The following is a 27818-nucleotide window of genomic DNA, read 5'->3' as shown; positions in this document are numbered from 1 at the left end:
GTTTTTTACTCCTCTCAACAGCCCAAACAAGTTTCTAAAAGGATGAATTTGCAACTACTTTACTTTTGGAGAAAATTCAAAACATTCATTATTCAATAGGGCCCAAAATATCAAAAACCAGCGGTTTGAATGAACACACATTTCTTGGTAGAATCGTGCAGGACTGAAATTTTTGATGTTTTTCTACTCCTCTCATGAGCCCAAACAAGTCTCTAAAAGGATGAGTTTGCAACTACTTTACTTTTGGAGAAAATTCAAAACATTCATTATTCAATAGAGCCCAATAGCAAAAACCAGCGTTTTGAATGAAGAATCACATTTCTTGGTAGAATCATGCAGGATTGAAATTTTTGATGGTTTTTTACTCCTCTCAACAGCCCAAACAAGTTTCTAAAAGGATGAGTTTGCAAATACTTTACTTTTGGAGAAAATTCAAAACATTCATTATTCAATAGGGCCCAAACTATCAAAAACCAGCGGTTTCAATGAACACACATTTCTTGGTAGAATCATGCAGGACTGAAATTTTTGATGTTTTTCTACTCCTTTCATGAGCCCAAACAAGTCTCTAAAAGCATGAGTTTGCAACTACTTTACTTTTGGAGAAAATTCAAAACATTCATTATTCAATAGAGCCCAATAGCAAAAATCAGGTTTTGAATGAAGAATCACATTTCTTGGTAGAATCATGCAGGATTGAAATTTTTGATGGTTTTGTACTCCTCTCAACAGCCCAAACAAGTTTCTAAAAGGATGAGTTTGCAACTACTTTACTTTTGGAGAAAATTCAAAACATTCATTATTCAATAGGGCCCAAAATATCAAAAACCAGCGGTTTGAATGAACACACATTTCTTGGTAGAATCGTGCAGGACTGAAATTTTTGATGTTTTTCTACTCCTCTCATGAGCCCAAACAAGTCTCTAAAAGGATGAGTTTGCAACTACTTTACTTTTGGAGAAAATTCAAAACATTCATTATTCAATAGAGCCCAATAGCAAAAACCAGCGTTTTGAATGAAGAATCACATTTCTTGGTACAATCATGCAGGATTGAAATTTTTGATGGTTTTTTACTCCTCTCAACAGCCCAAACAAGTTTCTAAAATGATGAGTTTGCCACTACTTTACTTTTGGAGAAAATTCAAAACATTCATTATTCAATAGGGCCCAAACTATCAAAAACCAGCGGTTTCAATGAACACACATTTCTTGGTAGAATCATGCAGGACTGAAATTTTTGATGTTTTTCTACTCCTCTCATGAGCCCAAACAAGTCTCTAAAAGCATGAGTTTGCAACTACTTTACTTTTGGAGAAAATTCAAAACATTCATTATTCAATAGAGCCCAATAGCAAAAATCAGGTTTTGAATGAAGAATCACATTTCTTGGTAAAATCATGCAGGATTGAAATTTTTGATGGTTTTTTACTCCTCTCAACAGCCCAAACAAGTTTCTAAAAGGATGAGTTTGCAACTACTTTACTTTTGGAGAAAATTCAAAACATTCATTATTCAATAGGGCCCAAACTATCAAAAACCAGCGGTTTCAATGAACACACATTTCTTGGTAGAATCATGCAGGACTGAAATTTTTGATGTTTTTCTACTCCTCTCATGAGCCCAAAAAAGTCTCTAAAAGCATGAGTTTGCAACTACTTTACTTTTGGAGAAAATTCAAAACATTCATTTTTCAATAGACCCCAATAGCAAAAATCAGGTTTTGAATGAAGAATCACATTTCTTGGTAGATTCATGCAGGATTGAAATTTTTGATGGTTTTTTACTCCTCTCAACAGCCCAAACAAGTTTCTAAAAGGATGAGTTTGCAACTACTTTACTTTTGGAGAAAATTCAAAACATTCATTATTCAATAGGGCCCAAACTATCAAAAACCAGCGGTTTCAATGAACACACATTTCTTGGTAGAATCATGCAGGACTGAAATTTTTGATGTTTCTCTACTCCTCTCATGAGACCAAACAAGTTTCTAAAAGCATGAGTTTGCAACTACTTTACTTTTGGAGAAAATTCAAAACATTCACTATTCAATAGAGCCCAATAGCAAAAATTAGGTTTTGAATGAAGAATCACATTTCTTGGTAAAATCATGCAGGATTGAAATTTTTGATGGTTTTTTACTCCTCTCAACAGCCCAAACAAGTTTCTAAAAGGATGAGTTTGCAACTACTTTACTTTTGGAGAAAATTCAAAACATTCATTATTCAATAGGGCCCAAACTATCAAAAACCAGTGGTTTCAATGAACACACATTTCTTGGTAGAATCATGCAGGACTGAAATTTTTGATGTTTTTCGACTCCTCTCATGAGCCCAAACAAGTCTCTAAAAGCATGAGTTTGCAACTACTTTACTTTTGGAGAAAATTCAAAACATTCATTATTCAATAGAGCCCAATAGCAAAAATCAGGTTTTGAATGAAGAATCACATTTCTTGGTAGAATCATGCAGGATTGAAATTTTTGATGGTTTTTTACTCCTCTCAACAGCCCAAACAAGTTTCTAAAAGGATGAGTTTGCAACTACTTTACTTTTGGAGAAAATTCAAAACATTCATTATTCAATAGGGCCCAAAATATCAAAAACCAGCCGTTTCAATGAACACACATTTCTTGGTAGAATCATGCAGGACTGAAATTTTTGATGTTTTTCTACTCCTCTCCTGAGCCCAAACAAGTCTCTAAAAGCATGAGTTTGCAACTACTTTACTTTTGGAGAAAATTCAAAACATTCACTTTTCACTAGAGCCCAATAGCAAAAATCAGGTTTTGAATGAAGAATCACATTTCTTGGTAGAATCATGCTGCATTGAAATTTTTGATGGTTTTTTACTCCTCTCAACAGCCCAAACAAGTTTCTAAAAGGATGAGTTTGCAACTAATTTACTTTTGGAGAAAATTCAAAACATTCATTATTCAATAGGGCCCAAACTATCAAAAACCATCGGTTTCAATGAACACACATTTCTTGGTAGAATCATGCAAGACTGAAATTTTTGATGTTTTTCTACTCCTCTCATGAGCCCAAACAAGTCTCTAAAAGCATGAGTTTGCAACTACTTTACTTTTGGAGAAAATTCAAAACATTCATTATTCAATAGAGCCCAATAGCAAAAATCAGGTTTTGAATGAAGATTCACATTTCTTGGTAGAATCATGCAGGATTGAAATTTTTGATGGTTTTTTACTCCTCTCAACAGCCCAAACAAGTTTCTAAAAGGATGAGTTTGCAACTACTTTACTTTTGGAGAAAATTCAAAACATTCATTATTCAATAGGGCCCAAACTATCAAAAACCAGCGGTTTCAATGAACACACATTTCTTGGTAGAATCATGCAGGACTGAAATTTTTGATGTTTTTCTACTCCTCTCATGAGCCCAAACAAGTCTCTAAAAGCATGAGTTTGCAACTACTTTACTTTTGGAGAAAATTCAAAACATTCATTATTCAATAGAGCCCAATAGCAAAAATCAGGTTTTGAATGAAGATTCACATTTCTTGGTAGAATCATGCAGGATTGAAATTTTTGATGGTTTTTTACTCCTCTCAACAGCCCAAACAAGTTTCTAAAAGGATGAGTTTGCAACTACTTTACTTTTGGAGAAAATTCAAAACATTCATTATTCAATAGGGACCAAACTATCAAAAACCAGCGGTTTCAATGAACACACATTTCTTGGTAGAATCATGCAGGACTGAAATTTTTGATGTTTTTCTACTCCTCTCATGAGCCCAAACAAGTCTCTAAAAGCATGAGTTTGCAACTACTTTACTTTTGGAGAAAATTCAAAACATTCATTATTCAATAGACCCCAATAGCAAAAATCAGGTTTTGAATGAAGAATCACATTTCTTGGTAGAATCATGCAGGATTGAAATTTTTGATGGTTTTTTACTCCTCTCAACAGCCCAAACAAGTTTCTAAAAGGATGAGTTTGCAACTACTTTACTTTTGGAGAAAATTCAAAACATTCATTATTCAATAGGGCCCAAACTATCAAAAACCAGCGGTTTCAATGAACACACATTTCTTGGTAGAATCATGCAGGACTGAAATTTTTGATGTTTTTCTACTCCTCTCATGAGCCCAAACAAGTCTCTAAAAGCATGAGTTTGCAACTACTTTACTTTTGGAGAAAATTCAAAACATTCATTATTCAATAGAGCCCAATAGCAAAAATCAGGTTTTGAATGAAGATTCACATTTCTTGGTAGAATCATGCAGGATTGAAATTTTTGATGGTTTTTTACTCCTCTCAACAGCCCAAACAAGTTTCTAAAAGGATGAGTTTGCAACTACTTTACTTTTGGAGAAAATTCAAAACATTCATTATTCAATAGGGCCCAAACTATCAAAAACCAGCGGTTTCAATGAACACACATTTCTTGGTAGAATCATGCAGGACTGAAATTTTTGATGTTTTTCTACTCCTCTCATGAGCCCAAACAAGTCTCTAAAAGCATGAGTTTGCAACTACTTTACTTTTGGAGAAAATTCAAAACATTCATTATTCAATATAGCCCAATAGCAAAAATCAGGATTTGAATGAAGAATCACATTTCTTGGTAGAATCATGCAGGATTGAAATTTTTGATGGTTTTTTACTCCTCTCAACAGCCCAAACAAGTTTCTAAAAGGATGAGTTTGCAACTACTTTACTTTTGGAGAAAATTCAAAACATTCATTATTCAATAGGGCCCAAACTATCAAAAACCAGCGGTTTGAATGAACTCACATTTCTTGGTAGAATCATGCAGGACTGAAATTTTTGATGTTTTTCTACTCCTCTCATGAGCCCAAACAAGTCTCTAAAAGCATGAGTTTGCAACTACTTTACTTTTGGAGAAAATTCAAAACATTCACTTTTCACTAGAGCCCAATAGCAAAAATCAGGTTTTGAATGAAGAATCACATTTCTTGGTAGAATCATGCTGCATTGAAATTTTTGATGGTTTTTTACTCCTCTCAACAGCCCAAACAAGTTTCTAAAAGGATGAGTTTGCAACTAATTTACTTTTGGAGAAAATTCAAAACATTCATTGTTCAATAGGGCCCAAACTATCAAAAACCAGCGGTTTCAATGAACACACATTTCTTGGTAGAATCATGCAAGACTGAAATTTTTGATCTTTTTCTACTCCTCTCATGAGCCCAAACAAGTCTCTAAAAGCATGAGTTTGCAACTACTTTACTTTTGGAGAAAATTCAAAACATTCATTATTCAATAGAGCCCAATAGCAAAAATCAGGTTTTGAATGAAGATTCACATTTCTTGGTAGAATCATGCAGGATTGAAATTTTTGATGGTTTTTTACTCCTCTCAACAGCCCAAACAAGTTTCTAAAAGGATGAGTTTGCAACTACTTTACTTTTGGAGAAAATTCAAAACATTCATTATTCAATAGGGCCCAAACTATCAAAAACCAGCGGTTTCAATGAACACACATTTCTTGGTAGAATCATGCAGGACTGAAATTTTTGATGTTTTTCTACTCCTCTCATGAGCCCAAACAAGTCTTTAAAAGCATGAGTTTGCAACTACTTTACATTTGGAGAAAATTCAAAACATTCATTATTCAATAGAGCCCAATAGCAAAAATCAGGTTTTGAATGAAGAATCACATTTCTTGGTAAAATCATGCAGGATTGAAATTTTTGATGGTTTTTTACTCCTCTCAACAGCCCAAACAAGTTTCTAAAAGGATGAGTTTGCAACTACTTTACTTTTGGAGAAAATTCAAAACATTCATTATTCAATAGGGCCCAAACTATCAAAAACCAGCGGTTTCAATGAACACACATTTCTTGGTAGAATCATGCAGGACTGAAATTTTTGATGTTTTTCTACTCCTCTCATGAGCCCAAACAAGTCTCTAAAAGCATGAGTTTGCAACTACTTTACTTTTGGAGAAAATTCAAAACATTCATTATTCAATAGACCCCAATAGCAAAAATCAGGTTTTGAATGAAGAATCACATTTCTTGGTAGAATCATGCAGGATTGAAATTTTTGATGGTTTTTTACTCCTCTCAACAGCCCAAACAAGTTTCTAAAAGGATGAGTTTGCAACTACTTTACTTTTGGAGAAAATTCAAAACATTCATTATTCAATAGGGCCCAAACTATCAAAAACCAGCGGTTTCAATGAACACACATTTCTTGGTAGAATCATGCAGGACTGAAATTTTTGATGTTTTTCTACTCCTCTCATGAGCCCAAACAAGTCTCTAAAAGCATGAGTTTGCAACTACTTTACTTTTGGAGAAAATTCAAAACATTCATTATTCAATAGAGCCCAATAGCAAAAATCAGGTTTTGAATGAAGATTCACATTTCTTGGTAGAATCATGCAGGATTGAAATTTTTGATGGTTTTTTACTCCTCTCAACAGCCCAAACAAGTTTCTAAAAGGATGAGTTTGCAACTACTTTACTTTTGGAGAAAATTCAAAACATTCATTATTCAATAGGGCCCAAACTATCAAAAACCAGCGGTTTCAATGAACACACATTTCTTGGTAGAATCATGCAGGACTGAAATTTTTGATGTTTTTCTACTCCTCTCATGAGCCCAAACAAGTCTCTAAAAGCATGAGTTTGCAACTACTTTACTTTTGGAGAAAATTCAAAACATTCATTATTCAATAGAGCCCAATAGCAAAAATCAGGATTTGAATGAAGAATCACATTTCTTGGTAGAATCATGCAGGATTGAAATTTTTGATGGTTTTTTACTCCTCTCAACAGCCCAAACAAGTTTCTAAAAGGATGAGTTTGCAACTACTTTACTTTTGGAGAAAATTCAAAACATTCATTATTCAATAGGGCCCAAACTATCAAAAACCAGCGGTTTGAATGAACTCACATTTCTTGGTAGAATCATGCAGGACTGAAATTTTTGATGTTTTTCTACTCCTCTCATGAGCCCAAACAAGTCTCTAAAAGCATGAGTTTGCAACTACTTTACTTTTGGAGAAAATTCAAAACATTCACTTTTCACTAGAGCCCAATAGCAAAAATCAGGTTTTGAATGAAGAATCACATTTCTTGGTAGAATCATGCTGCATTGAAATTTTTGATGGTTTTTTACTCCTCTCAACAGCCCAAACAAGTTTCTAAAAGGATGAGTTTGCAACTAATTTACTTTTGGAGAAAATTCAAAACATTCATTGTTCAATAGGGCCCAAACTATCAAAAACCAGCGGTTTCAATGAACACACATTTCTTGGTAGAATCATGCAAGACTGAAATTTTTGATCTTTTTCTACTCCTCTCATGAGCCCAAACAAGTCTCTAAAAGCATGAGTTTGCAACTACTTTACTTTTGGAGAAAATTCAAAACATTCATTATTCAATAGAGCCCAATAGCAAAAATCAGGTTTTGAATGAAGATTCACATTTCTTGGTAGAATCATGCAGGATTGAAATTTTTGATGGTTTTTTACTCCTCTCAACAGCCCAAACAAGTTTCTAAAAGGATGAGTTTGCAACTACTTTACTTTTGGAGAAAATTCAAAACATTCATTATTCAATAGGGCCCAAACTATCAAAAACCAGCGGTTTCAATGAACACACATTTCTTGGTAGAATCATGCAGGACTGAAATTTTTGATGTTTTTCTACTCCTCTCATGAGCCCAAACAAGTCTTTAAAAGCATGAGTTTGCAACTACTTTACATTTGGAGAAAATTCAAAACATTCATTATTCAATAGAGCCCAATAGCAAAAATCAGGTTTTGAATGAAGAATCACATTTCTTGGTAAAATCATGCAGGATTGAAATTTTTGATGGTTTTTTACTCCTCTCAACAGCCCAAACAAGTTTCTAAAAGGATGAGTTTGCAACTACTTTACTTTTGGAGAAAATTCAAAACATTCATTATTCAATAGGGCCCAAACTATCAAAAACCAGCGGTTTCAATGAACACACATTTCTTGGTAGAATCATGCAGGACTGAAATTTTTGATGTTTTTCTACTCCTCTCATGAGCCCAAACAAGTCTCTAAAAGCATGAGTTTGCAACTACTTTACTTTTGGAGAAAATTCAAAACATTCATTATTCAATAGACCCCAATAGCAAAAATCAGGTTTTGAATGAAGAATCACATTTCCTGGTAGAATCATGCAGGATTGAAATTTTTGATGGTTTTTTACTCCTCTCAACAGCCCAAACAAGTTTCTAAAAGGATGAGTTTGCAACTACTTTACTTTTGGAGAAAATTCAAAACATTCATTATTCAATAGGGCCCAAAATATCAAAAAACAGCGGTTTGAATGAACACACATTTCTTGGTAGAATCGTGCAGGACTGAAATTTTTGATGTTTTTCTACTCCTCTCATGAGCCCAAACAAGTCTCTAAAAGGATGAGTTTGCAACTACTTTACTTTTGGAGAAAATTCAAAACATTCATTATTCAATAGAGCCCAATAGCAAAAACCAGCGTTTTGAATGAAGAATCACATTTCTTGGTAGAATCATGCAGGATTGAAATTTTTGATGGTTTTTTACTCCTCTCAACAGCCCAAACAAGTTTCTAAAAGGATGAGTTTGCAACTAGTTTACTTTTGGAGAAAATTCAAAACATTCATTATTCAATAGGGCCCAAACTATCAAAAACCAGCGGTTTCAATGAACACACATTTCTTGGTAGAATCATGCAGGACTGAAATTTTTGATGTTTTTCTTCTCCTCTCATGAGCCCAAACAAGTCTCTAAAAGCATGAGTTTGCAACTACTTTACTTTTGGAGAAAATTCAAAACATTCATTATTCAATAGAGCCCAATAGCAAAAATCAGGTTTTGAATGAAGAATCACATTTCTTGGTAGAATCATGCAGGATTGAAATTTTTGATGGTTTTTTACTCCTCTCTACAGCCCAAACAAGTTTCTAAAAGGATGAGTTTGCAACTACTTTACTTTTGGAGAAAATTCAAAACATTCATTATTCAATAGGGCCCAAAATATCAAAAAACAGCGGTTTGAATGAACACACATTTCTTGGTAGAATCATGCAGGACTGAAATTTTTGATGTTTTTCTACTCCTCTCATGAGCCCAAACAAGTCTCTAAAAGCATGAGTTTGCAACTACTTTACTTTTGGAGAAAATTCAAAACATTCACTTTTCACTAGAGCCCAATAGCAAAAATCAGGTTTTGAATGAAGAATCACATTTCTTGGTAGAATCATGCTGCATTGAAATTTTTGATGGTTTTTTACTCCTCTCAACAGCCCAAACAAGTTTCTAAAAGGATGAGTTTGCAACTAATTTACTTTTGGAGAAAATTCAAAACATTCATTATTCAATAGGGCCCAAACTATCAAAAACCAGCGGTTTCAATGAACACACATTTCTTGGTAGAATCATGCAAGACTGAAATTTTTGATGTTTTTCTACTCCTCTCATGAGCCCAAACAAGTCTCTAAAAGCATGAGTTTGCAACTACTTTACTTTTGGAGAAAATTCAAAACATTCATTATTCAATAGAGCCCAATAGCAAAAAACAGCATTTTGAATGAAGAATCACATTTCTTGGTAGAATCATGCAGGATTGAAATTTTTGATGGTTTTTTACTCCTCTCAACAGCCCAAACAAGTTTCTAAAAGGATGAGTTTGCAACTACTTTACTTTTGGAGAAAATTCAAAACATTCATTATTCAATAGGGCCCAAACTATCAAAAACCAGCGGTTTCAATGAACACACATTTCTTGATAGAATCATGCAGGACTGAAATTTTTGATGTTTCTCTACTCCTCTCATGAGACCAAACAAGTTTCTAAAAGCATGAGTTTGCAACTACTTTACTTTTGGAGAAAATTCAAAACATTCACTATTCAATAGAGCCCAATAGCAAAAATTAGGTTTTGAATGAAGAATCACATTTCTTGGTAAAATCATGCAGGATTGAAATTTTTGATGGTTTTTTACTCCTCTCAACAGCCCAAACAAGTTTCTAAAAGGATGAGTTTGCAACTACTTTACTTTTGGAGAAAATTCAAAACATTCATTATTCAATAGGGCCCAAACTATCAAAAACCAGCGGTTTCAATGAACACACATTTCTTGGTAGAATCATGCAGGACTGAAATTTTTGATGATTTTCGACTCCTCTCATGAGCCCAAACAAGTCTCTAAAAGCATGAGTTTGCAACTACTTTACTTTTGGAGAAAATTCAAAACATTCATTATTCAATAGCGCCCAATAGCAAAAATCAGGTTTTGAATGAAGAATCACATTTCTTGGTAGAATCATGCAGGATTGAAATTTTTGATGGTTTTTTACTCCTCTCAACAGCCCAAACAAGTTTCTAAAAGGATGAGTTTGCAACTACTTTACTTTTGGAGAAAATTCAAAACATTCATTATTCAATAGGGCCCAAACTATCAAAAACCAGCGGTTTCAATGAACACACATTTCTTGGTAGAATCATGCAAGACTGAAATTTTTGATGTTTTTCTACTCCTCTCATGAGCCCAAACAAGTCTCTAAAAGGATGAGTTTGCAACTACTTTACTTTTGGAGAAAATTCAAAACATTCATTATTCAATAGAGCCCAATAGCAAAAACCAGCGTTTTGAATGAAGAATCACATTTCTTGGTAGAATCATGCAGGATTGAAATTTTTGATGGTTTTTTACTCCTCTCAACAGCCCAAACAAGTTTCTAAAAGGATGAGTTTGCAACTAGTTTACTTTTGGAGAAAATTCAAAACATTCATTATTCAATAGGGCCCAAACTATCAAAAACCAGCGGTTTCAATGAACACACATTTCTTGGTAGAATCATGCAGGACTGAAATTTTTGATGTTTTTCTTCTCCTCTCATGAGCCCAAACAAGTCTCTAAAAGCATGAGTTTGCAACTACTTTACTTTTGGAGAAAATTCAAAACATTCATTATTCAATAGAGCCCAATAGCAAAAATCAGGTTTTGAATGAAGAATCACATTTCTTGGTAGAATCATGCAGGATTGAAATTTTTGATGGTTTTTTACTCCTCTCTACAGCCCAAACAAGTTTCTAAAAGGATGAGTTTGCAACTACTTTACTTTTGGAGAAAATTCAAAACATTCATTATTCAATAGGGCCCAAAATATCAAAAAACAGCGGTTTGAATGAACACACATTTCTTGGTAGAATCATGCAGGACTGAAATTTTTGATGTTTTTCTACTCCTCTCATGAGCCCAAACAAGTCTCTAAAAGCATGAGTTTGCAACTACTTTACTTTTGGAGAAAATTCAAAACATTCACTTTTCACTAGAGCCCAATAGCAAAAATCAGGTTTTGAATGAAGAATCACATTTCTTGATAGAATCATGCTGCATTGAAATTTTTGATGGTTTTTTACTCCTCTCAACAGCCCAAACAAGTTTCTAAAAGGATGAGTTTGCAACTAATTTACTTTTGGAGAAAATTCAAAACATTCATTATTCAATAGGGCCCAAACTATCAAAAACCAGCGGTTTCAATGAACACACATTTCTTGGTAGAATCATGCAAGACTGAAATTTTTGATGTTTTTCTACTCCTCTCATGAGCCCAAACAAGTCTCTAAAAGCATGAGTTTGCAACTACTTTACTTTTGGAGAAAATTCAAAACATTCATTATTCAATAGAGCCCAATAGCAAAAACCAGCATTTTGAATGAAGAATCACATTTCTTGGTAGAATCATGCAGGATTGAAATTTTTGATGGTTTTTTACTCCTCTCAACAGCCCAAACAAGTTTCTAAAAGGATGAGTTTGCAACTACTTTACTTTTGGAGAAAATTCAAAACATTCATTATTCAATAGGGCCCAAACTATCAAAAACCAGCGGTTTCAATGAACACACATTTCTTGGTAGAATCATGCAGGACTGAAATTTTTGATGTTTCTCTACTCCTCTCATGAGACCAAACAAGTTTCTAAAAGCATGAGTTTGCAACTACTTTACTTTTGGAGAAAATTCAAAACATTCACTATTCAATAGAGCCCAATAGCAAAAATTAGGTTTTGAATGAAGAATCACATTTCTTGGTAAAATCATGCAGGATTGAAATTTTTGATGGTTTTTTACTCCTCTCAACAGCCCAAACAAGTTTCTAAAAGGATGAGTTTGCAACTACTTTACTTTTGGAGAAAATTCAAAACATTCATTATTCAATAGGGCCCAAACTATCAAAAACCAGCGGTTTCAATGAACACACATTTCTTGGTAGAATCATGCAGGACTGAAATTTTTGATGTTTTTCGACTCCTCTCATGAGCCCAAACAAGTCTCTAAAAGCATGAGTTTGCAACTACTTTACTTTTGGAGAAAATTCAAAACATTCATTATTCAATAGAGCCCAATAGCAAAAATCAGGTTTTGAATGAAGAATCACATTTCTTGGTAGAATCATGCAGGATTGAAATTTTTGATGGTTTTTTACTCCTCTCAACAGCCCAAACAAGTTTCTAAAAGGATGAGTTTGCAACTACTTTACTTTTGGAGAAAATTCAAAACATTCATTATTCAATAGGGCCCAAACTATCAAAAACCAGCGGTTTCAATGAACACACATTTCTTGGTAGAATCGTGCAGGACTGAAATTTTTGATGTTTTTCTACTCCTCTCATGAGCCCAAACAAGTCTCTAAAAGCATGAGTTTGCAACTACTTTACTTTTGGAGAAAATTCAAAACATTCATTATTCAATAGCGCCCAATAGCAAAAATCAGGTTTTGAATGAAGAATCACATTTCTTGGTAGAATCATGCAGGATTGAAATTTTTGATGGTTTTTTACTCCTCTCAACAGCCCAAACAAGTTTCTAAAAGGATGAGTTTGCAACTACTTTACTTTTGGAGAAAATTCAAAACATTCATTATTCAATAGGGCCCAAAATATCAAAAACCAGCCGTTTCAATGAACACACATTTCTTGGTAGAATCATGCAGGACTGAAATTTTTGATGTTTTTCTACTCCTCTCCTGAGCCCAAACAAGTCTCTAAAAGCATGAGTTTGCAACTACTTTACTTTTGGAAAAAATTCAAAACATTCATTATTCAATAGAGCCCAATAGCAAAAATCAGGTTTTGAATGAAGAATCACATTTCTTGGTAGAATCATGCAGGATTGAAATTTTTGATGGTTTTTTACTCCTCTCAACAGCCCAAACAAGTTTCTAAAAGGATGAGTTTGCAACTACTTTACTTTTGGAGAAAATTCAAAACATTCATTATTCAATAGGGCCCAAACTATCAAAAACCAGCGGTTTGAATGAACTCACATTTCTTGGTAGAATCATGCAGGACTGAAATTTTTGATGTTTTTCTACTCCTCTCATGAGCCCAAACAAGTCTCTAAAAGCATGAGTTTGCAACTACTTTACTTTTGGAGAAAATTCAAAACATTCACTTTTCACTAGAGCCCAATAGCAAAAATCAGGTTTTGAATGAAGAATCACATTTCTTGGTAGAATCATGCTGCATTGAAATTTTTGATGGTTTTTTACTCCTCTCAACAGCCCAAACAAGTTTCTAAAAGGATGAGTTTGCAACTAATTTACTTTTGGAGAATATTCAAAACATTCATTGTTCAATAGGGCCCAAACTATCAAAAACCAGCGGTTTCAATGAACACACATTTCTTGGTAGAATCATGCAAGACTGAAATTTTTGATCTTTTTCTACTCCTCTCATGAGCCCAAACAAGTCTCTAAAAGCATGAGTTTGCAACTACTTTACTTTTGGAGAAAATTCAAAACATTCATTATTCAATAGAGCCCAATAGCAAAAATCAGGTTTTGAATGAAGATTCACATTTCTTGGTAGAATCATGCAGGATTGAAATTTTTGATGGTTTTTTACTCCTCTCAACAGCCCAAACAAGTTTCTAAAAGGATGAGTTTGCAACTACTTTACTTTTGGAGAAAATTCAAAACATTCATTATTCAATAGGGCCCAAACTATCAAAAACCAGCGGTTTCAATGAACACACATTTCTTGGTAGAATCATGCAGGACTGAAATTTTTGATGTTTTTCTACTCCTCTCATGAGCCCAAACAAGTCTTTAAAAGCATGAGTTTGCAACTACTTTACATTTGGAGAAAATTCAAAACATTCATTATTCAATAGAGCCCAATAGCAAAAATCAGGTTTTGAATGAAGAATCACATTTCTTGGTAAAATCATGCAGGATTGAAATTTTTGATGGTTTTTTACTCCTCTCAACAGCCCAAACAAGTTTCTAAAAGGATGAGTTTGCAACTACTTTACTTTTGGAGAAAATTCAAAACATTCATTATTCAATAGGGCCCAAACTATCAAAAACCAGCGGTTTCAATGAACACACATTTCTTGGTAGAATCATGCAGGACTGAAATTTTTGATGTTTTTCTACTCCTCTCATGAGCCCAAACAAGTCTCTAAAAGCATGAGTTTGCAACTACTTTACTTTTGGAGAAAATTCAAAACATTCATTATTCAATAGACCCCAATAGCAAAAATCAGGTTTTGAATGAAGAATCACATTTCCTGGTAGAATCATGCAGGATTGAAATTTTTGATGGTTTTTTACTCCTCTCAACAGCCCAAACAAGTTTCTAAAAGGATGAGTTTGCAACTACTTTACTTTTGGAGAAAATTCAAAACATTCATTATTCAATAGGGCCCAAACTATCAAAAACCAGCGGTTTCAATGAACACACATTTCTTGGTAGAATCATGCAGGACTGAAATTTTTGATGTTTTTCTACTCCTCTCATGAGCCCAAACAAGTCTCTAAAAGCATGAGTTTGCAACTACTTTACTTTTGGAGAAAATTCAAAACATTCATTATTCAATAGAGCCCAATAGCAAAAATCAGGTTTTGAATGAAGATTCACATTTCTTGGTAGAATCATGCAGGATTGAAATTTTTGATGGTTTTTTACTCCTCTCAACAGCCCAAACAAGTTTCTAAAAGGATGAGTTTGCAACTACTTTACTTTTGGAGAAAATTCAAAACATTCATTATTCAATAGGGCCCAAACTATCAAAAACCAGCGGTTTCAATGAACACACATTTCTTGGTAGAATCATGCAGGACTGAAATTTTTGATGTTTTTCTACTCCTCTCATGAGCCCAAACAAGTCTCTAAAAGCATGAGTTTGCAACTACTTTACTTTTGGAGAAAATTCAAAACATTCATTATTCAATAGAGCCCAATAGCAAAAATCAGGATTTGAATGAAGAATCACATTTCTTGGTAGAATCATGCAGGATTGAAATTTTTGATGGTTTTTTACTCCTCTCAACAGCCCAAATAAGTTTCTAAAAGGATGAGTTTGCAACTACTTTACTTTTGGAGAAAATTCAAAACATTCATTATTCAATAGGGCCCAAAATATCAAAAAACAGCGGTTTGAATGAACACACATTTCTTGGTAGAATCGTGCAGGACTGAAATTTTTGATGTTTTTCTACTCCTCTCATGAGCCCAAACAAGTCTCTAAAAGGATGAGTTTGCAACTACTTTACTTTTGGAGAAAATTCAAAACATTCATTATTCAATAGAGCCCAATAGCAAAAACCAGCGTTTTGAATGAAGAATCACATTTCTTGGTAGAATCATGCAGGATTGAAATTTTTGATGGTTTTTTACTCCTCTCAACAGCCCAAACAAGTTTCTAAAAGGATGAGTTTGCAACTAGTTTACTTTTGGAGAAAATTCAAAACATTCATTATTCAATAGGGCCCAAACTATCAAAAACCAGCGGTTTCAATGAACACACATTTCTTGGTAGAATCATGCAGGACTGAAATTTTTGATGTTTTTCTTCTCCTCTCATGAGCCCAAACAAGTCTCTAAAAGCATGAGTTTGCAACTACTTTACTTTTGGAGAAAATTCAAAACATTCATTATTCAATAGAGCCCAATAGCAAAAATCAGGTTTTGAATGAAGAATCACATTTCTTGGTAGAATCATGCAGGATTGAAATTTTTGATGGTTTTTTACTCCTCTCTACAGCCCAAACAAGTTTCTAAAAGGATGAGTTTGCAACTACTTTACTTTTGGAGAAAATTCAAAACATTCATTATTCAATAGGGCCCAAAATATCAAAAAACAGCGGTTTGAATGAACACACATTTCTTGGTAGAATCATGCAGGACTGAAATTTTTGATGTTTTTCTACTCCTCTCATGAGCCCAAACAAGTCTCTAAAAGCATGAGTTTGCAACTACTTTACTTTTGGAGAAAATTCAAAACATTCACTTTTCACTAGAGCCCAATAGCAAAAATCAGGTTTTGAATGAAGAATCACATTTCTTGGTAGAATCATGCTGCATTGAAATTTTTGATGGTTTTTTACTCCTCTCAACAGCCCAAACAAGTTTCTAAAAGGATGAGTTTGCAACTAATTTACTTTTGGAGAAAATTCAAAACATTCATTATTCAATAGGGCCCAAACTATCAAAAACCAGCGGTTTCAATGAACACACATTTCTTGGTAGAATCATGCAAGACTGAAATTTTTGATGTTTTTCTACTCCTCTCATGAGCCCAAACAAGTCTCTAAAAGCATGAGTTTGCAACTACTTTACTTTTGGAGAAAATTCAAAACATTCATTATTCAATAGAGCCCAATAGCAAAAATCAGGTTTTGAATGAAGATTCACATTTCTTGGTAGAATGATGCAGGATTGAAATTTTTGATGGTTTTTTACTCCTCTCAACAGCCCAAACAAGTTTCTAAAAGGATGAGTTTGCAACTACTTTACTTTTGGAGAAAATTCAAAACATTCATTATTCAATAGGGCCCAAACTATCAAAAACCAGCGGTTTCAATGAACACACATTTCTTGGTAGAATCATGCAGGACTGAAATTTTTGATGTTTTTCTACTCCTCTCATGAGCCCAAACAAGTCTCAAAAAGCATGAGTTTGCAACTACTTTACTTTTGGAGAAAATTCAAAACATTCATTATTCAATAGAGCCCAATAGCAAAAATCAGGTTTTGAATGAAGAATCACATTTCTTGGTAAAATCATGCAGGATTGAAATTTTTGATGGTTTTTTACTCCTCTCAACAGCCCAAACAAGTTTCTAAAAGGATGAGTTTGCAACTACTTTACTTTTGGAGAAAATTCAAAACATTCATTATTCAATAGGGCCCAAACTATCAAAAACCAGCGGTTTCAATGAACACACATTTCTTGGTAGAATCATGCAGGACTGAAATTTTTTATGTTTTTCTACTCCTCTCATGAGCCCAAACAAGTCTCTAAAAGCATGAGTTTGCAACTACTTTACTTTTGGAGAAAATTCAAAACATTCATTATTCAATAGACCCCAATAGCAAAAATCAGGTTTTGAATGAAGAATCACATTTCTTGGTAGAATCATGCAGGATTGAAATTTTTGATGGTTTTTTACTCCTCTCAACAGCCCAAACAAGTTTCTAAAAGGATGAGTTTGCAACTACTTTACTTTTGGAGAAAATTCAAAACATTCATTATTCAATAGGGCCCAAAATATCAAAAACCAGCCGTTTCAATGAACACACATTTCTTGGTAGAATCATGCAGGACTGAAATTTTTGATGTTTTTCTACTCCTCTCATGAGCCCAAACAAGTCTCTAAAAGCATGAGTTTGCAACTACTTTACTTTTGGAGAAAATTCAAAACATTCATTATTCAATAGAGCCCAATAGCAAAAATCAGGTTTTGAATGAAGAATCACATTTCTTGGTAAAATCATGCAGGATTGAAATTTTTGATGGTTTTTTACTCCTCTCAACAGCCCAAACAAGTTTCTAAAAGGATGAATTTGCAACTACTTTACATTTGGAGAAAATTCAAAACATTCATTATTCAATAGGGCCCAAAATATCAAAAACCAGCGGTTTGAATGAACACACATTTCTTGGTAGAATCGTGCAGGACTGAAATTTTTGATGTTTTTCTACTCCTCTCATGAGCCCAAACAAGTCTCTAAAAGGATGAGTTTGCAACTACTTTACTTTTGGAGAAAATTCAAAACATTCATTATTCAAAAGAGCCCAATAGCAAAAACCAGCGTTTTGAATGAAGAATCACATTTCTTCGTAGAATCATGCAGGATTGAAATTTTTGATGGTTTTCTACTCCTCTCATGAGCCCAAACAAGTCTCTAAAAGCATGAGTTTGCAACTACTTTACTTTTGGAGAAAATTCAAAACATTCATTATTCAATAGAGCCCAATAGCAAAAATCAGGTTTTGAATGAAGAAACACATTTCTTGGTAAAATCATGCAGGATTGAAATTTTTGATGGTTTTTTACTCCTCTCAACAGCCCAAACAAGTTTCTAAAAGGATGAGTTTGCAACTACTTTACTTTTGGAGAAAATTCAAAACATTCATTATTCAATAGGGCCCAAACTATCAAAAACCAGCGGTTTGAATGAACACACATTTCTTGGTAGAATCATGCAGGACTGAAATTTTTGATGTTTTCTACTCCTCTCATAAGCCCAAACAAGTCTCTAAAAGCATTAGTTTGCAACTACTTTACTTTTGGAGAAAATTCAAAACATTCACTTTTCACTAGAACCCAATAGCAAAAATCAGGTTTTGAATGAAGAATCACATTTCTTGGTAGAATCATGCTGCATTGAAATTTTTGATGGTTTTTTACTCCTCTCAACAGCCCAAACAAGTTTCTAAAAGGATGAGTTTGCAACTACTTTACTTTTGGAGAAAATTCAAAACATTCATTATTCAATAGGGCCCAAACTATCAAAAACCAGCGGTTTCAATGAACACACATTTCTTGGTAGAATCATGCAGGACTGAAATTTTTGATGTTTTTCTACTCCTCTCATGAGCCCAAACAAGTCTCTAAAAGCATGAGTTTGCAACTACTTTACTTTTGGAGAAAATTCAAAACATTCATTATTCAATAGAGCCCAATAGCAAAAATCAGGTTTTGAATGAAGATTCACATTTCTTGGAAGAATCATGCAGGATTGAAATTTTTGATGGTTTTTTACTCCTCTCAACAGCCCAAACAAGTTTCTAAAAGGATGAGTTTGCAACTACTTTACTTTTGGAGAAAATTCAAAACATTCATTATTCAATAGGGCCCAAACTATCAAAAACCAGCGGTTTCAATGAACACACATTTCTTGGTAGAATCATGCAGGACTGAAATTTTTGATGTTTTTCTACTCCTCTCATGAGCCCAAACAAGTCTCTAAAAGCATGAGTTTGCAACTACTTTACTTTTGGAGAAAATTCAAAACATTCATTATTCAATAGAGCCCAATAGCAAAAATCAGGTTTTGAATGAAGAATCACATTTCTTGGTAGAATCATGCAGGATTGAAATTTTTGATGGTTTTTTACTCCTCTCTACAGCCCAAACAAGTTTCTAAAAGGATGAGTTTGCAACTACTTTACTTTTGGAGAAAATTCAAAACATTCATTATTCAATAGGGCCCAAAATATCAAAAAACAGCGGTTTGAATGAACACACATTTCTTGGTAGAATCGTGCAGGACTGAAATTTTTGATGTTTTTCTACTCCTCTCATGAGCCCAAACAAGTCTCTAAAAGGATGAGTTTGCAACTACTTTACTTTTGGAGAAAATTCAAAACATTCATTATTCAATAGAGCCCAATAGCAAAAACCAGCGTTTTGAATGGAGAATCACATTTCTTGGTAGAATCATGCAGGATTGAAATTTTTGATGGTTTTTTACTCCTCTCAACAGCCCAAACAAGTTTCTAAAAGGATGAGTTTGCAACTACTTTACTTTTGGAGAAAATTCAAAACATTCATTATTCAATAGGGCCCAAACTATCAAAAACCAGCGGTTTCAATGAACACACATTTCTTGGTAGAATCATGCAGGACTGAAATTTTTGATGTTTTTCTTCTCCTCTCATGAGCCCAAACAAGTCTCTAAAAGCATGAGTTTGCAACTACTTTACTTTTGGAGAAAATTCAAAACATTCATTATTCAATAGAGCCCAATAGCAAAAATCAGGTTTTGAATGAAGAATCACATTTCTTGGTAGAATCATGCAGGATTGAAATTTTTGATGGTTTTTTACTCCTCTCTACAGCCCAAACAAGTTTCTAAAAGGATGAGTTTGCAACTGCTTTACTTTTGGAGAAAATTCAAAACATTCATTATTCAATAGGGCCCAAACTATCAAAAACCAGCAGTTTCAATGAACACACATTTCTTGGTAGAATCATGCAGGACTGAAATTTTTGATGTTTTTCTACTCCTCTCATGAGCCCAAACAAGCCTCTAAAAGGATGAGTTTGCAACTACTTTACTTTTGGAGAAAATTCAAAACATTCATTATTCAATAGAGCCCAATAGCAAAAATCAGGTTTTGAATGAAGAATCACATTTCTTGGTAGAATCATGCAGGATTGAAATTTTTGATGGTTTTTTACTCCTCTCAACAGCCCAAACAAGTTTCTAAAAGGATGAGTTTGCAAATACTTTACTTTTGGAGAAAATTCAAAACATTCATTATTCAATAGGGCCCAAACTATCAAAAACCACCGGTTTCAATGAACACACATTTCTTGGTAGAATCGTGCAGGACTGAAATTTTTGATGTTTTTCTACTCCTCTCATGAGCCCAAACAAGTCTCTAAAAGCATGAGTTTGCAACTACTTTACTTTTGGAGAAAATTCAAAACATTCATTATTCAATAGAGCCCAATAGCAAAAATCAGGTTTTGAATGAAGAATCACATTTCTTGGTAGAATCATGCAGGATTGAAATTTTTGATGGTTTTTTACTCCTCTCAACAGCCCAAACAAGTTTCTAAAAGGATGAGTTTGCAACTACTTTACTTTTGGAGAAAATTCAAAACATTCATTATTCAATAGGGCCCAAAATATCAAAAACCAGCGGTTTCAATGAACACACATTTCTTGGTAGAATCATGCAGGACTGAAATTTTTGATGTTTTTCTACTCCTCTAATGAGCCCAAACAAGTCTCTAAAAGCATGAGTTTGCAACTACTTTACTTTTGGAGAAAATTCAAAACATTCATTATTCAATAGAGCCCAATAGCAAAAATCAGGTTTTGAATGAAGAATCACATTTCTTGGTAGAATCATGCAGGATTGAAATTTTTTATGTTTTTTTACTCCTCTCAACAGCCCAAACAAGTTTCTAAAAGGATGAGTTTGCAACTACTTTACTTTTGGAGAAAATTCAAAACATTCATTATTCAATAGGGCCCAAACTATCAAAAACCAGCGGTTTGAATGAACACACATTTCTTGGTAGAATCATGCAGGACTGAAATTTTTTATGTTTTTCTACTCCTCTCATGAGCCCAAACAAGTCTCTAAAAGCATGAGTTTGCAACTACTTTGCTTTTGGAGAAAATTCAAAACATTCATTATTCAATAGAGCCCAATAGGAAAAATCAGGTTTTGAATGAAGAATCACATTTCTTGGTAGAATCATGCAGGATTGAAATTTTTGATGGTTTTTTACTCCTCTCAACAGCCCAAACAAGTTTCTAAAAGGATGAGTTTGCAACTACTTTACTTTTGGAGAAAATTCAAAACATTCATTATTCAATAGTGCCCAAAATATCAAAAACCAGCGGTTTGAATGAACACACATTTCTTGGTAGAATCGTGCAGGACTGACATTTTTGATGTTTTTCTACTCCTCTCATGAGCCCAAACAAGTCTCTAAAAGGATGAGTTTGCAACTGCTTTACTTTTGGAGAAAATTCAAAACAGTCATTATTCAATAGAGCCCAATAGCAAAAACCAGCGTTTTGAATGAAGAATCACATTTCTTGGTAGAATCATGCAGGATTGAAATTTTTGATGGTTTTTTACTCCTCTCAACAGCCCAAACAAGTTTCTAAAAGGATGAGTTTGCAACTACTTTACTTTTGGAGAAAATTCAAAACATTCATTATTCAATAGGGCCCAAACTATCAAAAAACAGCGGTTTCAATGAACACACATTTCTTGGTAGAATCATGCAGAACTGAAATTTTTGATGTTTTTCTACTCCTCTCATGAGACCAAACAAGTCTCTAAAAGCATGAGTTTGCGGGGGGCGTGGCTTGCAGGGGAGCAGAGCGGACGTGTTTTCCAGGAGCTCCTGCTTCTCCTACTCTAAGCTTACTGAAAGACTGCCAAATTGTGGAATAAACGGCCACGGATTAATAAGAAGATGCCTAAGAGGTGCAGCAAGAAGAACAGAAGGATCCCAGTGAGTAGAGACCGAACAACGGGTCCAAGAAGTCTGGGGAGCCTGTCAGGCCCAAGCCTCCATGCTGCATGTAAACAAAGTGGCCATGTGACTGATCTGCGCGATGGAGCAAAGAGGCAGAGATCCAGTGGGGTCCGAAGAACAAAACAGACATCAGAGACCGGGTCTCCTGAATACCAAGCGGTCCTGACATCTGCTGATGGAGATATGGGAGGTTATTACGAGACCGCGTTGAACAAAGGAGCCGTGCGACTGCAGGGGAGAGGCGGCGGTGGAGACGCTGCTGCGCCGCTGCTGGAATCAGTTGTGCCACCTTCCGAGGGCTCTTCAGCATCGGGAGATCCACGTGGACTTGCTGCGACACTGGCGATGGGGCCCTCGGCGCCTGGAGCGGTCCCCGCTTTGAAGGACCGGAGCGGGAAGACTGCAGTGAAAGCCGCGGCCGTGCGGCAGAGGAGGAATAGCGGCGGGAAATCCCCTTCTTCCCCGACATGCGGTCCCGGTGAGTTGTCCTTCTGCGGCCGATCTGGGGACATTAAGGAACAATCAGGAGCCCGGCTGACTGCTCGTACGTGGATGCGGGGAGTTCCTAGGATCGGATCGATATTGGCTTCGGGGGAGATCTTTGATCAGCTGATGGCAGCAGATGCCGCAATCGCGCTGCCATTGAGATGCGGTGGTGCTGAGGCCTTTGCACCTGTGTTGGACTCGGGGAACCACACAGTACCATCAATTGTGGTTCCCTGTGCCTTAAGAGGAGTGACAGAGGAGACTCTGAAGCGGAGAGGTGACGGGGAAATAATTGACGCATCGCAACAATGTGAACAATCTGATATATCCTTTTCGTGTGGGGTGCTGGCGGCGGGGTCTCCTGGGCACAGTGCAACCCAGGTCACAACTAATAACAATCAAAGGAAAAGTTGGGAAAATGGGTCTGGTGTTGTGGCTGTGCTACAGGAGAGTTGTAGCGGAGTTGAAAAATCGGCATTACCACTATTTAAACCTACTATAGATTTATCATTATGCACATCTGTTGTACCATTAATACCTTCTATTAAGCATCTTAATAGTGATTTGCGATATGATGCAGCGGAATTTATACCAGTAAACACACCTAAACAACTATTTAATGGGGAGATGGGATTATCATGCTATGGGGGAGCTCAGTCATACTGTGGGACAGATTTTAATATGGGATTTCAAAAAAATCTAGGAGACAAGCAATTTTTAGACTCTGGTATTGATAAGGGGCTACAAAAAAATAGTTTTTATGAAAAACCAACTAACGCTGCCTTTGGAAAGGAAGATTTTGGGCTGGATAACATTATCCAGTCCATGACTAAAGAGTCAAATGTTTTGATTGCTCGAATTGAAAATTACCTTCTTGCTTTATACACAAATAGGGAGGATTCTTCTAATCACCAGACAGGACTAAATTATAATAAGTCAGAACCATCATCTGACGGTGGGGAGGAATTAGAAAATGCAGACTCGGAGGCCTCTGGGAAGGAGGTAGTCTCTTTCGGGAACTCAGAAAATGATTTGATTGATTCGGTTGATATAAGTGACACGGATGAGGCATCTTCGATAAGTTCCTTCATGTCTGAGAGCCCTATCAGTAATGGAGAATCTGGTTATAATAAGCTTTTTCAAGATGATAAAATTGATATAGCTCAAGAAAAGACAGAGTGTGATGTTAAAGAGGTATTTACTGATCCACTCTCGCTACATAATATATTGGTTCCTGGGAGTTTCCCCATTGAGGATTTTCTGATTAAATCATGCAAAACCTTTTTAATTTCGTTGAATGATCTGGGGATTAGTAGTGTTGGAGACCCGGGTATAGACAAAATTAAAATATTAGGAAACTCGATTAAACAACTTATGAAGAGTATTTTTTCAATTATAGTCAGCGAGAATGTAATAAAACCTAACAATACTCCTGATATTTCCCTCTCTACAGTAAAATCTACGTTTAAACAATCTGAATTTTCCTCCTCTATTGAAGCATCAAAATTTCATGAGATCTCGGATTCTTTGAGGGATATACAGAAGGAGATTGCCTCATTCAGATGTTCGTTGTCCAATTTTGAGGATTTGAAGAGGAAAAATAATGTTAAAATCAGGGGTATTCCCGAGTCAGTTCAACCAACTAGATTGAGGGAGTATGTTTCCTCAATGATGTATTACTTATTTCCGGAAACTAAAGGTAAAAATCTAATTGAAAAAATATTTAGGATTCGTAGACCTTCCTCCCTGCCGTCTGACTTAACTAGAGATGTTATTGTCTCATTTTATCCTAACTGGATCAGAAACACTCTTCTTGGTTTAACAAAAAATCCTAGTTTTCTTTCGTCTCCCTATAAAAACTTAGTTTTTTTTAAAGATCTATGCAAAAACACTATAGAAAAACGTAGGTCATTTTTACAAATAACAACTGAGCTTCGCCGGGCTAGTATTGACTATAATTGGTCCCAAAATTCTACATTAATCGTGAGATATGCTTCAAACATAATTCATATCCTGTCTCCGCGGGATGGTATAGATTTCCTTAGAGATGCTGGATTTATTTCTAATAATCATCTTCCCAAAAATTTACATTCATCTGTGCAAGACCTCTGATTCATCATTCCTGGGCTTGGGATCTAGTCTAGATTGGATTTTATTATCATGAAACCTGGACTACTTGGACCTTTCAAAGCTTTTCACATATATGTCAGATATAATTGTGTTCTGAGATTTATATTCCACGAGCAGATTTGAGAATAAAGCCGAACTTTCCCCTACATGGTCTAAACTACGTTTCTAGTGCTAGGTTTTCCTTTTGTTTAGATATATCCATGTAAATGAAGCAGATTTGTTTTGTAGCTTATTTGAATTTTTTTTACCCCCCAATCGGTCCTAGAGCCACCTTGTGTGGTTGAGGTCGGGGGGGTAAAGCCCCCAAACAGGTCCTAGACCATCTAGTGGTTACGGACGGGACAGGTAACATGCAACTACAATTTTTATTTTTGTACGTATGACGCTTTTATTTTGTACGTATGATGTAAATACATGCAACTACAGCTTTACTTTGTACGAATGTTGTAATTATGGTATTTTATGTTTGTATACCTGTCTATTCCCCCATCTGGGGGTCTCCCTGTATTTACAGGGGGTATCCTTTCCTCACCTAATCCTTTCCCACTTTCTTTCCTTTCCTGTTAAAAAATTCACAAAACTTAATAAAAACATTTAAATAAAAAAAGCATGAGTTTGCAACTACTTTACTTTTGGAGAAAATTCAAAACATTCATTATTCAATAGAGCCCAATAGCAAAAATCAGGTTTTGAATGAAGAATCACATTTCTTGGTAAAATCATGCAGGATTGAAATTTTTGATGGTTTTTTACTCCTCTCAACAGCCCAAACAAGTTTCTAAAAGGATGAGTTTGCAACTACTTTACTTTTGGAGAAAATTCAAAACATTCATTATTCAATAGGGCCCAAACTATCAAAAACCAGCGGTTTCAATGAACACACATTTCTTGGTAGAATCATGCAGGACTGAAATTTTTGATGTTTTTCTACTCCTCTCATGAGCCCAAACAAGTCTCTAAAAGCATGAGTTTGCAACTACTTTACTTTTGGAGAAAATTCAAAACATTCACTTTTCACTAGAGCCCAATAGCAAAAATCAGGTTTTGAATGAAGAATCACATTTCTTGGTAGAATCATGCTGCATTGAAATATTTGATGGTTTTTTACTCCTCTCAACAGCCCAAACAAGTTTCTAAAAGGATGAGTTTGCAACTACTTTACTTTTGGAGAAAATTCAAAACATTCATTATTCAATAGGGCCCAAACTATCAAAAACCAGCGGTTTCAATGGACACACATTTCTTGGTAGAATCATGCAGGACTGAAATTTTTGATGTTTTTCTACTCCTCTCATGAGCCCAAACAAGTCTCTAAAAGCATGAGTTTGCAACTACTTTACTTTTGGAGAAAATTCAAAACATTCATTATTCAATAGAGCCCAATAGCAAAAATCAGGTTTTGAAAGAAGAATCACATTTCTTGGTAGAATCATGCAGGATTGAAATTTTTGATGGTTTTTTACTCCTCTCAACAGCCCAAACAAGTTTCTAAAAGGATGAGTTTGCAACTACTTTACTTTTGGAGAAAATTCAAAACATTCATTATTCAATAGGGCCCAAACTATCAAAAACCAGCGGTTTGAATGAACACACATTTCTTGGTAGAATCATGCAGGACTGAAATTTTTGATGTTTTTCTACTCCTCTCATGAGCCCAAACAAGTCTCTAAAAGGATGAGTTTGCAACTACTTTACTTTTGGAGAAAATTCAAAACATTCATTATTCAATAGAGCCCAATAGCAAAAACCAGCGTTTTGAATGAAGAATCACATTTCTTGGTAGAATCATGCAGGATTGAAATTTTTGATGGTTTTTTACTCCTCTCAACAGCCCAAACAAGTTTCTAAAAGGATGAGTTTGCAAATACTTTACTTTTGGAGAAAATTCAAAACATTCATTATTCAATAGGGCCCAAACTATCAAAAACCAGCGGTTTCAATGAACACACATTTCTTGGTAGAATCATGCAGGACTGAAATTTTTGATGTTTTTCTACTCCTTTCATGAGCCCAAACAAGTCTCTAAAAGCATGAGTTTGCAACTACTTTACTTTTGGAGAAAATTCAAAACATTCATTATTCAATAGAGCCCAATAGCAAAAATCAGGTTTTGAATGAAGAATCACATTTCTTGGTAGAATCATGCAGGATTGAAATTTTTGATGGTTTTGTACTCCTCTCAACAGCCCAAACAAGTTTCTAAAAGGATGAGTTTGCAACTACTTTACTTTTGGAGAAAATTCAAAACATTCATTATTCAATAGGGCCCAAAATATCAAAAACCAGCGGTTTGAATGAACACACATTTCTTGGTAGAATCGTGCAGGACTGAAATTTTTGATGTTTTTCTACTCCTCTCATGAGCCCAAACAAGTCTCTAAAAGGATGAGTTTGCAACTACTTTACTTTTGGAGAAAATTCAAAACATTCATTATTCAATAGAGCCCAATAGCAAAAACCAGCGTTTTGAATGAAGAATCACATTTCTTGGTAGAATCATGCAGGATTGAAATTTTTGATGGTTTTTTACTCCTCTCAACAGCCCAAACAAGTTTCTAAAAGGATGAGTTTGCCACTACTTTACTTTTGGAGAAAATTCAAAACATTCATTATTCAATAGGGCCCAAGCTATCAAAAACCAGCGGTTTCAATGAACACACATTTCTTGGTAGAATCATGCAGGACTGAAATTTTTGATGTTTTTCTACTCCTCTCATGAGCCCAAACAAGTCTCTAAAAGCATGAGCTTGCAACTACTTTACTTTTGGAGAAAATTCAAAACATTCATTATTCAATAGAGCCCAATAGCAAAAATCAGGTTTTGAATGAAGAATCACATTTCTTGGTAGAATCATGCAGGATTGAAATTTTTGATGGTTTTTTACTCCTCTCAACAGCCCAAACAAGTTTCTAAAAGGATGAGTTTGCAACTACTTTACTTTTGGA

The sequence above is a fragment of the Dendrobates tinctorius genome, unplaced genomic scaffold (genome assembly GCF_039654945.1).
Source record: "Dendrobates tinctorius isolate UK_male_01 unplaced genomic scaffold, ASM3965494v1 ptg000076l, whole genome shotgun sequence".
Classification (NCBI taxonomy): Eukaryota; Metazoa; Chordata; class Amphibia; order Anura; family Dendrobatidae; genus Dendrobates; species Dendrobates tinctorius.
The sequence above is the reverse complement of the archived record's forward strand: the minus strand, read 5'-3'. Positions refer to the sequence as shown.